At 31.1% G+C, this 12428-nt stretch overlaps 1 pseudogene; it reads left to right on the top strand.

Annotated features, from left to right (window-relative positions):
- Positions 1-792: 792 nt before the first annotated feature.
- LOC107017237 lies at positions 793-3076 on the top strand (annotated as a pseudogene).
- Positions 3077-12428: the final 9352 nt, after the last annotated feature.

Here is a 12428-nt window from a genome sequence, read left to right as displayed (position 1 = left end):
TTATCATCGTTCCATACTTATATTTTCTTCAACATCGGGTACTGGGACAGTCCCTGATCACATCAACGATTTTCTAGGATGGTTCATCGATTAGTTGATGGACCGTCGATCCTTCCGTCGCCCAACACTTAGTTATAATTCCCCGAGTTTCTTCCAGATGCCTGAACATTCTATCGACGGTCACCACCTACGGTCCGTCGATGGGATGACGGGTCGTCGATGGCTTCATGGGTCACTTCTGCACTTATTCTTCACAACCTTCAGCATTTTCAGTTTCGACAACTTTCCTGCAAACAAAGACAAGACATATGAGAATTACTACAAAAAAGGCTCTAGACACACATCAATCTTAAAGAAAGAGCATTGAAAGTACTTTGAAACCTTGGTACATCAGTATACACCAAAGTTTGATGGTTTAATGATATCACATCTACTAATTAATCATGTATATCTGACATATGTTCACTAAATAAAGTCTAAGGGGAAATCTACTAATCAGATGCAATTAATTCTTGTTTGTAAAGTACAGATACTTGCCTCTTTCTTTGTCTTAGAGTCATTCCCCATTAATGTAGGGCATTGTTCGATTTTAAAAGGTGTAAATGGAAAATAAAGAGATGTGACTTTTATGAAACGTTGAGACATTTGTGAAAAGTTGCGACTTTTATGATAAGTTATGACTTTTATGAATGGTTGTGATCTTTCCTTAAAAATGTGACTTTTGTAAAGATTTGTGACCTTTTCACACTACTACTACTACTAAATGTAGTATTCTAACTGTACTTTACTGCTATGGAGTGGCTCGTTTACACGTTTTTGGTATTAATACACTAGTAATTGAGATCTATCCTCGGAGGAAATATTCTGAATCAAACCACAAAATCTATGCCTCTCTTTCATAATTTAGTTGATGAAATACCTGATTTACTATGCTAGACCAAAAGAGCATTCAGCTGAAAAATATCTTTCAAAATAGGTGTACCTAAATTACTGTTGGATTTAAAATAATAACCTAGAATAAAGAAGATGTATTGTTGTACTACTGAATAAGTAATTCCCCATTTCTTTTAGAAAGTGATTTAGTTTGATTGTCTTAAACCTTTTATCACTATCATTGCAATTAAAACTTAGTATGATAATCGTAACACCTTATCTCGGGACGAAGATAAAATTAATGAAACAGAAGTAATCTCTCGTCCTCAAGACATGAGTGTTGAAAGGTATATCCATTTCATACTCTTTCTTAGTTCCTCGTTGGTTTGTGACGAAACTAGGCAAAAGAAAAACCCATTCACAAGGGCAAGGGGAGTGTAGTATATGTTTTTATTTTTAAAAATGCTCATACACCACATATACCTTTTAAATAATTCACATCTATGAATTAACTCAAATAATATATATATATATATATATATATATATATATATATATATATATATATGTATGCATGTATATATATATACTAAAAAAGAAAATTAGTGAATCGCGTTAAGCACAACAAATTTCACTAGTTAAAGAGTGTAAATAAGTGGTAATTGATAAGTTTACAAGAATCAGGCTTTAGTAGAAATCAAAAAGAAAGAAAAATAAAAAAGGGAAGTTAATGCAAAGACAAAAATATAACTAGTACCCATCACAGGAATCATATGGATGAGATATACAATGAAATCCTCGTGAGAGAAGCATTGCATTGTCCTCGTAAATCAAAGTCCTATATATAGTAAAGGAGTTCTTCAACATTTTCCCATCCTACCTCAATCATGGTAAACTCTTCTTCCAACTACCCTAAGTTTATCCAAATCATTTGTTCCTCTGATGAATTATGTCGTCTCGTAAGTTCACAATTTCCCTATTTTATTTTAGTGCATTTGTATTTTTAGTCCTTGTGAATTATTGATTTTGTAGTAGAACTATTTATCTTGTATGAAACTAAATTAAAATTTCCTTTTCATACAGAGGATTCCTGTAGTATTTGCTAAAAGTCATTGCAAAAACATGTTAAGCCCCGTGTTTCTTGAGTCTCCCCATGGAAAATCATGGGAGGTTGAAGTGATAATGTTTCAAGGCGAAATTTGGTTAGCCAAAGGATGGAATGATTTCTGTGCCTAGTACTCAATAAGCGTCATGAGCCTATTAATGTTCACATACATCCCGTGTTCTCACTTTGATGTCTCTATATATGATCAAAGTACATCAAAAATTGAATATCCAATACATCAAGATATTGAAGTTGATGAAGAAGGGGAAGTTTTTCCATTCTTCCAATATAATGCTAATGTAATAGAGGAAGATATTCCAGTTTACCTTCAAGCTAATGCTAATGTAATTGAGCAAGGTAAGTAAACATCATAACTGATTTATTAACTATTAAGGTGAATACATTAAGTAGTCATATATACATTGCATTTGGATATCTATTTCAAGAAATGTGCATGTAGTGACAATGATTTATTTTTCCATAAGAAATTTTAAACTTGTAGTCTTAATTATTCCATACCATTTCATTGGGACTTATATCATACTAGTTGTCAAACTTATATCAAGTTGTTGCACATAAGGAGGTTGGAGAAGCTAATAGCAGAAGTGAACAAGTTAATCCAAAGATTTATAGAAGTCGACACAACTTGTTGAACTTAAATGGTGACAATCCGTATTTTGAAATGGTTATAAAAAAGGCACATGCTACTTATATGGTAACGTTTAATAGTTTTTACTTTGTGTCGTTAGATTTTTTAGTTTTTCATTCCATTACACACTTACTATTTTTCTGAAAATCTAACGATCATGTTTGTTTGATGAATATTATTGTTAGACTATCCCGTTGAGATTCGCCCAAAGTACAAATATAATCAACATGGTGAATATGAGGCTGGTTAATGAAGAAGGAGTAGAATGGAGAGTGGATATAGGGTATAAGGGGAGTAAGGTTATAATAAAATGGGGATGGACTGCATTCCAAAAAGATAACCAGATAGCTAATGGTGAAACTCGTCGCTTCAAATTAATTCGGGGCCCTATTGCAAATGTTTTGCAGGTTCGGAAGATCCAAACACCCCTTTTGATTGCAACAAATTAGCTACAATTTCCTTGGATTGCATGTTGGATATTTTAGTTTGTCTTAGGAAGATGCTAGGGAAATGTTATATATGTTTTCTTTAGAAAAAAAAAAGACAGACAAACTTGCACTTAATTTGCTAGGATATGAAATTTCAGATTGGTTTTTGCATAAATTGTCTTGTTATAACAAGTATGTGTATTAATCAAGTGCTCAAGTGTGAACACCTAATTTTTTACCAAAACATAATATATTTTACACCAATTTAAAAAGGGTTATATTTAAAATAAAATAAAATAATAATAATAAATTGTAAATTAATAAAAATTATAAGATTAATTATAGTTTAATAATAAAAAAATTGATAAATAGAAGTTGGGAATTTAAGTTATTTGTTAATTATCAAGTCTAAAAATAATAATAATAAAGAAAATATTATGAAAAAGTATAGAAAAAGAAAAGAAAAGAGGAGTCCTAAAGATTTCAAATTTGTTTTACCTTATCCTAATTATTCCCAACTTCCTAACTTATTTTCCTAAAAAATCTCATCCCATTTATTTATTTATTTTATTTTTTTTCCGGTTTGGACTTTTTTTTAAAAGCTTCACACATTTTTTTTATTTTTATTAATTTGCTATTATTATTATTCTTATCTCAACCCCAATTTTCTCAACTAATTTTTAAATTTAATCCTAATCCCACTACACTACGTTTCTTAAAATTAGCATCAGATTCTCACCCAAAAAATATTATATAACCCACGGTCAGTTGAAAAAAAAAAGACAGAGAGATATAGAACAAACAAAAAGATGTTTTTTGTCGTGGTTCCAAATTCGTGGCTCAAATCAGTAGATCGTAGAAGTTATTTTTCGTGATATCCATTTTCGCAGCGAGGTAACTCTAAATTATCGCATTATTTTAATGTAATGTTGTATGAAAATATGAATCTAATAATATGAAGTACTTTGAATCGTATGTTATTATTATGTAATATCAATCCGTGATGCATGTTATGATTCTTTTTTATTTTTTTTCTCTGATCTGAAAAACGGAACAAAAAAAACATGTTTCATTTTTTTATATATTATTTCAATAAATAAGATGGTTTCCTCTGGAAAAAACGTAAGATGATCATCACTTATTCGTATTATTATAAAATATAATTAGAAGGATATATAATATTATTTACAGAATTACGGTAAAAAAAATAGACAAATTATTGGAAAGATTAATGAAAAAAAACATAAAAATAAAGTACAACCAAAATAATAATAATAATAATAATAATAATAATAATAGTAATAATAATAATAATAATAATAATAATAATAATAATGAAAGAAAGGATAAAAAAAAACATAACCAAAAAATTAGAAAACAGAGAGAGCATGTCAAAAAAAAATTTAAAAAAATAAAAATAAAGAGAAAGAATCAGAGTGAAAAAATAAATAGAAAAACATAACAAAAAAGAATTAAAAAAAAGGAAAAGTAAAAATGAAAAAATACAAATATAAAATAAATAAAATAGAACGTAAAAAAACAAACAAAAACAACACAATTTCAAAAAATAAATAAAAGAGTAACGAAATTATTACAAAAGAATTCTAAAAAAAAGAGACAAAATCTATAAAATAATAAAAAAAAAAAGAAGAAGAGAGAAACAGATTTTACAGAAAACAAAAAATATATATATAAAATTTAAAAAACAAAAAACGTGCAGAAAAAAAAGAAGAAAAAAAAAGTGGAAAAAAAAGATTTTTTAAAAAAGAGAAAATTTTGTTTCATTAAAAAAAATATAACATTCCTAATCTATTTAGGATTACTTGATAAAAACTAACTTCAAATCTTATAATTTTTTTTATTTCATAAATAAATAAATATATATTCCATAATCATTTTGAACTCAAAAATCTCTTTTCCACACGAACTGTAATTTGTAGAAATTCTATAATAACATTAAAAAATAAAAACATACAAATATAAGCAAATATATCTATATATATATATGCGGATGTTTCAAGTTTAAAATTAATGGATGCATAGTGAAAAAAAAATTTAAAACCATTTAAAATAAATAAGCCAATTTCAAATAAGTTTAAAATAAATTTGAGGGTTTACATAAATAATATAATGTCCAAAAAATTAAGTTAAGTCATACTAAAGTCAATAAAGCGACCGTGCCAGAACCACGGGACGCGAGGGGTGCCTAACACCTTCCCCTCGGTCAACAGAATTCCTTACCCGAATTTCTAGTTTGTAGACCAAAAAAATAGAGTCAAATTTCCTTTTGATTAGGGATTTAAATAAGGTGAGTTGGAACACAAAAACTCAATTCCAAGTGACGACTCTGAATAATAATTATCCCTTTTCAAAAGGTCACTTTAATTGGTAAAACTCTTTTTCTTTCAAAACAAATAAAATATAAAAAATATTGAGAGAAAAAAAAGGGGAGTGACATCAAGTAAGCATTTTGTTTTATTAACATTATGTAATGTTACTCTTTTTGGTTTTTTCGTTATATATATTTTTAAAAAAATTAATCGTTAATTCTTTTAAGGAAATGAATTACTATTTTTTAGCTTTGTAAATGGTTTTTTTTAGCAAATCTACCACTAGTCACAACATCTAGTGGGTATTGAAAATAAAAAGATATTAATAGGGAAATGTACAAGCAAGGGAGGATAGGTCTTACCTTACTATTTCTAATGAGATAAGAAGTCTCTACTAATTAAGAGGGATGGAGAAAATAAGAACCAGAGCAAACTAGGTATTCTATGATAATCACCGAGTTTATAATCCTCACTACGATTATATTAAAAAGTAGGAAGCTTCAGTAATGCATATAAAATCCAGGAATAAAGACGAGTTATCAAACTCAATTTTCATTTGATATAACTATGAACTAAAAAAGATAGTTTGCCCATTTAATGTAATCTAAAGTATATTCTATTTATACTTTTCTTCAAATATGTCAAACAATAATTGATAATTTATCATTTCTTGTTGGATTTGTTTGATCTTGATAAAGTCGTTGACATTGTCATATGGTTTTGCTTTGCCAGTATCACCATTAGGTGCCTTGGAAAAAATTCCTCACTCACCTTACAATCCCAACTATGTTGTCTTCTATATGTCTTTTTTTGCATTTTGGTGCTTTCACTTCGTTGTTGTGTAGGTAAATGATCCCCATCCATAGTCACCTTATCAAATCATCTATCCAACATATCATCTTCATCATCCCCATCTAACATTTCACTACCCAAGTCAAGAAAGAAATCTCTATTATCCAAGTTTACGTTCGTATCACTCAATTTAGATGAAGTATCTAAGACTGCCTCAACTAAATTTTCCCATCTTGAAGCACTCGTTTCCCCTTGTTTTTCCGTAGCTTCATTTAAATCGGTTGTAGCCATCTCCTGATTCAAAATAAACATGGCAGGTGTATTTGGATTGATGTCTTTTCCATCTATCTCCTCTGTTACCATGGACTACATTTTATGTGTCACAAGAGCTTGTTGATCAGTATGATCAATATGGTAGCACTCTTTCAACTTCGATTATTGATCAATAGGCTTTTCCTAGTCTAAAGTATTCCAAGATTCTGCAGAAAATTCAGTCGTACCACGTAACCCTTCATATTGTGAAAAATTCTCATCTCGCAACACATCAAACTGAGTAAATTCAACAATAATATTACATCTATCAAGAACAACTTGTGTAGAATTATGCTGGTGGAACATCTAAATTTTTGAGGATTTAAAGTCAATAGTTTTTTTAATGTCAGACCATAATTCGTTGATACTGTTTTTTTCTGCAATAGAAGAGCCTTATTTTTCTTCATATTGCTTTAATTTAGTTACCATTACTGCATTAGGCAATTCCAACTCTCCATCGTTCACAAATCTAGATGATAACTGCCGTGTAGCGACTTATGATCTAACAATCAACTCTCGAGAGTTATTAGCTACATTATTTTGTGCCTCAACATCAATATGTATTGGCGTTGAAGAACCTGTTCCAGCCGCACTAAGTTTCTCATTTATTTTACTAGTGAGTGTTCCAATATCTTCTTTAAGCCTAGATGTTGCAGTAAAAAGCAGGATACCTGGTGTGTTAACTCTTTATTGACTAGTTCCTGTAGGGTTTTTCTCCTATTTAAGGTTATCCACGCTAATGTTTTCCGAATTGATGTTAGACTAATTTGGTAATGTTACCTCTTTTAAATTTGATGAATAGAATGAACTTTCTCTTTGTCATACAAAATTTATCGCAAATCTCGTTCAAACTTTTCTCTATTAATTTTTGTTTCGTTGAAAAATGCACCTTCGTTCTCCAAAGTTAGTCTATATTCATCCTCCTTGTGACCCTGATATTTACATGTTGTGCAGTACGAGCGAAATTTGTCAAAGACAATTTGTAACATCTCATTACTCGTATTAGCCAAAAAATTATTATGAAGCTAAAATTCATCATTTTTGGAAAGAATAGGAAAAATTGTGAAAATTTGCTAAGTTAAGGAAATGATTTTTTTTGTCATTTTCAAACGGTCATAACTTCTAGATCATGAGGAGTAAAAGTCAGTTCTTTATATGGTTGGAAAGCCTTTGAATAAATCTTTCAAACTCCTTCAAGTTTATGAATTTTTCATCTCATAAGACGGAGATATGCCTATCGGAAGTTGGGCATTTGGATTGGGGAAGGTCCCAATCGGGATTATAGTAAGGGTAAAGTGGCCTTTTGACCCAGCTATTTCCTAATTTGTTTTAAAGTTTTATTAGGGGTAAAACTAAACCTTAAGTAATTTTTAGAAAAGTTATTCACGCTTAGGGCTTGTGTAAAAGAGAAAAGGAGAGAAAGAAGAAAGGGGAAGACCTAGAATTTATCCAGAACGCCAAGTTATTCGAGTGGAATTCATCGGAGGTGATATCTATTAAGGTGTGTGACATATATTTGTGTTGGGGTTAGTTCACCAACGCACAAACTTTTTCAACTAAGCAAATTTTGAGTATTATGAATGATGAACATTGAAGCTCTAGAAGAACAATGATTGAACTTTTGTTGGTTGAGTTGTGTTATTCCCTTAGTTGATTTGATTTATATTCCTGGGTTGTTTTTAAGGTATAATCTATTGGTTATTGAGGTTATTTGTGATACTAAGCGATTGGAGGAAAGATCCATCGAAGTTAAAATTTTAGAGTAGAAAATGGGAGAAGAAAAGAAGAAAACAATGTCTGAGAGGCCCTGGTTCGCCGGACCAAAAAGAGTCCCTCAGGACAGTTTGTATCCTTCAAGCTCTAGTGTGCCACGCCAGCCATAGCCCCTCAGGAGAGATGTTGTCCGTTAGGCTCTTCCACTCCACGCCTCTAAGAGTACCAAGGATGCCTGGAGACCCCATTCTTTCCCCATCTTTTCATACTAGTTCCAAAGAGATTTGGCTAAAAATCCTAGTCGATCCAATATTCTAAGGTACATATAAACATAATGAAATCATCCATAAATCAAGAACCTTGATTCAATAATCCAATTCAAGAAAAGTTAAAATCAAAGTTTAAGAGGTTATGTTTTAAGGCTAAGAACTAAGTCAAAGTAAAGTTCTAAAGGTTTCCAAGAGTCTTATTTAAGTGTTTTAACATCTTATTAAGACTCAAGTTTTGATTTAAAGAAAGTGTAAAAGTTGAAGTCTTTCCTTCAAAGAAGTATAAGAGAACTATGTATTCCCTAAAGAGTTGATTATGATCAAAAGTTTCAAGTCAAGCATAGAGTAAAGAGTTGAGTTCATTTTTCAAAGGATAAAAGGGAACTAAGAATTACCTAGAAAGTTTATAAATGATTTTACATTTGAGTTAAAAGGAAACTAAGATTTCCCAGAAAAGCTTTTAACAAGAAAATGGAACATTAATTCCAAGAGATCTTTTAAAGCTAACTGTTGAGCAATTATCTCAACCCAAAGAAAGGAAGTTATTCTAAAATCATGAGCTAAAGTATGTATTGGGAGATGTATTGAGTACCAATGTGGGGATAAGACTTCATATTATCTCAAGACCCATGTAAATCATCTGTCTATCATGGGTGTTAACGGGTAATACTCTTTAGATGATCACTTAAGTTAAGCTAATGGATCAACTAAGTTAAGGAGTTCTATGGGATGACAAAGTATATGACCATTCTTTCATCATCGGCAAGACGTTGTATCACTAATTAGGCTCATAGTGGTGATTGTCGGTCATAGATTCTCCCACAGAATTTTATTATTTTCATATAAAAGTAAAATTGATTTTTTATTGCATTTCCTTTAATGAACTGAATATTTTTATTATTTTATATGCATTGAGTTGAGTATTCATGAGTTGAGCATATCGAAGGTAAGTTCATCTTATTCATACTAAGTTTAACTCATTGTTAGCAATCAAACTCACATACTCGTACATTCAATGTACTGATGCTAGTGGATCTGCATTGTCTTATGATGAAGACACAGGTAACCATGATCGGCATCCAACGTCTCGTTTGTCCAGTTTGAGCACTCAAAGTCAGTGGTGAGCCTCGTTGCATGCTGGATGATCCTTGTTATTGCTTTCCAGTCTTTTCATCAAAGAATGCTGTGGCGGTTGTCTCGACATTCAACATAGGATGTTTAGAGGCTTCATAGATAGATAGTAAGTCATTTAGTTAAGTTGAGTCTCTTTATTTACATATTTCTATTCTGCAGTAGAAGTGCCTTGTTTGGTTCATCTTAATTTGGTTCAGCAACCCCAATTGCCTTAGGTTAACCCAACTCTCCATCATTCATAAATCTAGACGGTAACTGTCATGTAGCAACTTCTGATCTAACAATCATCTCCCTAGAGTTCTTATCTGCATTATTTTGTGCCTCGACATTAATATGAATAGGAGTGGATGAACCTGTTGCAGCCACACCAAGTTGTTTGTTTATCCTACTAGTCAGCGTTCCAATATCTTCAATAAGCGCAGATATTGTAGTAAGAAGCAGGATGCCTTGTGTGTTAACTATTTCTTGACTAGTTGTTGTAGCGTGCTTCTTCTTTTTAAGGTCATGCACACTATCTTTCCATAATTCATGTTAGATGAATTTGGAAATGTTAACTCTTTCCTAGTTTGTTCTATAGAAGAAACATTCTTTTTCTCATCCAAAATTTATTGTGAATCTCCTTCAAACTTTATTCGTTATTTTTTTCATTGATCAATCCACCTTTGATCTCCATATTCAGTCTACATTCTTTCTCCTTGTGACCCAGATGTTTACATGTTGTACCGTTTAATGGCAATTTGTCATAGACAATTTGTAACAACTCATACGTTGTGATTGCTAATAAATTGCTATGAAACTAAAAAATAATTTTTTTGAAATAATAGGGAAAAAATGGAAAATTTCATAGGTTAAGAAAATGTGTTTTTGGTCATTTTGAAATGGCCATAACTTCTAGATAAGGAGTAGTTAGATTCAGTTCTTTATATGAATGTAAATCCGTTGAAGTGAAATTTCCAATGCCGTCAAGTTTACAAATTTTTTATATCGTATGAAGGAGATATTCCTAGGAGAAGTTTGAAATTTTGAATGGGGAAGGTCCAATCCAAATTCAAAGGTTTATTAGGTGTAAAACTAAGCCTTAAGTCTGTTTTAGAAAACTTATTCACGCTTAGGGATTGGTATAAAAGAGAAGAGAAGAAAGAGAAGGGGCAAAGACAAAGAATTTATCAAGAATGGCAACATATTTGAGTGGAATTCGTCAGGGGTGATCCTTATTAAGGTGTGTGAGATCTTTTTCTATCGGTTTAGTTCACACACACACTTACTTGTTCAATTCAACAAATTTTGAGTACTTTGAATGATGAACATTGAAGTTGTTAGAGAATAATGGTTGAATTGTTGTTGACTGTGTTGTGTTATGCATTTAGTTGATTTTTTTACTCTTTTTGGGATGTCTTAAGGGTCTAATCTATTAGGTATTGAGGTAATAGTAATCCTCAGCGATTGGGGAAAATCCATGGAAGTTTGAATGGTTAAATGTAGAAAAGTGGAAAATAAAAAATTAAAATCCCTTCTGTCAGGTGCTGGGGCGCTACACCATCCAGAACCCCTCATGACTGTCTCTTTCTCTAAGACTCTACTATGCCGCGAAAGCCAGAGCCCCAAGAATGCCTGGATACCTTGTTATTTACCAATCTTTTTGTACTAGTTCTGAACTTATGAATCTAAAAATCCTAGTCGATTCTAACACTCTAAGGTACATCTAAACATTATGAAATCATCCATAAAATGAAATCATTAACCTTGAATCCACAATCAAATCCAAGGAAGGTTAAAATCAATGTCTAAGAAGCTAAGAGTTAAGTCTTAAAGTTATGAAATAACTCAAAGTTTACAAGAGTCTTATTTAAACATTTTAACTTCGTATCGATGCTCAAATTTCGAGTTACAGAAAGAGTAAAAGTTGAAATCTTTTCTTCAAAGAATTATGAGAGAACCAAGTATTTCCTAAATATTTGATAAAGTTAAAATGTTTCCAGTCAACCAAAGAGTAAATGGTTGAGTTCTTTTGTCAAAGGCTATAAGGGAACTAAGTGTTTCCTATAAAGTTTTATAAATATATACATTTATGTTAAGAGGAATCTAAGATTTCCCAAAAGAGTTTTGAACAAGAAAAGGGAACATTGATTCCAAGAGATTTTTTAAAGCTTAATGTTGAGAAATTATCTCATCCCAAAGAATGGAAATAATTTTTAAAACATGTGTTAAAATATATTTTGGGAGTATTATTGAGCATCGAGGTTGGGGTGAGAGTTCATATTAAATCAAGTCAACATTTAAAACATGTAGATATCATGGGTATTTAAGGGACATAATTTTAGATGATCACGTAAGTTAAGCTAGTGGATCCACTAAGTTAATGAATTCTATGGGACGGCAAAGTAAATGACACTTCTGGTAGTGTAGGTAAGATATTTTATCACCACTTATGCTCATAGTGGTGGTTTTCGGTAAGAGAATCTCCCACATAACTTTATTATTTTTATATACAACTAAAGTTGAGTTTGTTATTGTATTTCCTTTAATGAACTAAGTTGTTTTACTTTTTTGCAATGCTTTATATGTATCACATATGTTTCAATTGACTTATATATGCAGTGAGTTGAGTATTTATGAGGTGTGCAGAGCCAATGTAAATTCATTTTATTCTTATCAAGCTTTAGTGGTTGTTAGCAATCCAACTCTCATACTCCTACATTTAATGTACTGATGCCAGTTTTTCCTGCATCGTCTTAGGATGTTGACAGATGTAACGAGGATCATTATCCAACTCCTCGTTGATCAAGTTTGAGCACTTAAACTTAGTGGTGATCCTCCTTGTAT

Source organism: Solanum pennellii, chromosome 1 (assembly GCF_001406875.1).
Source record: "Solanum pennellii chromosome 1, SPENNV200".
NCBI classification, from domain to species: Eukaryota; Viridiplantae; Streptophyta; class Magnoliopsida; order Solanales; family Solanaceae; genus Solanum; species Solanum pennellii.
The sequence above is the reverse complement of the archived record's forward strand: the minus strand, read 5'-3'. Positions and strand labels throughout refer to the sequence as shown.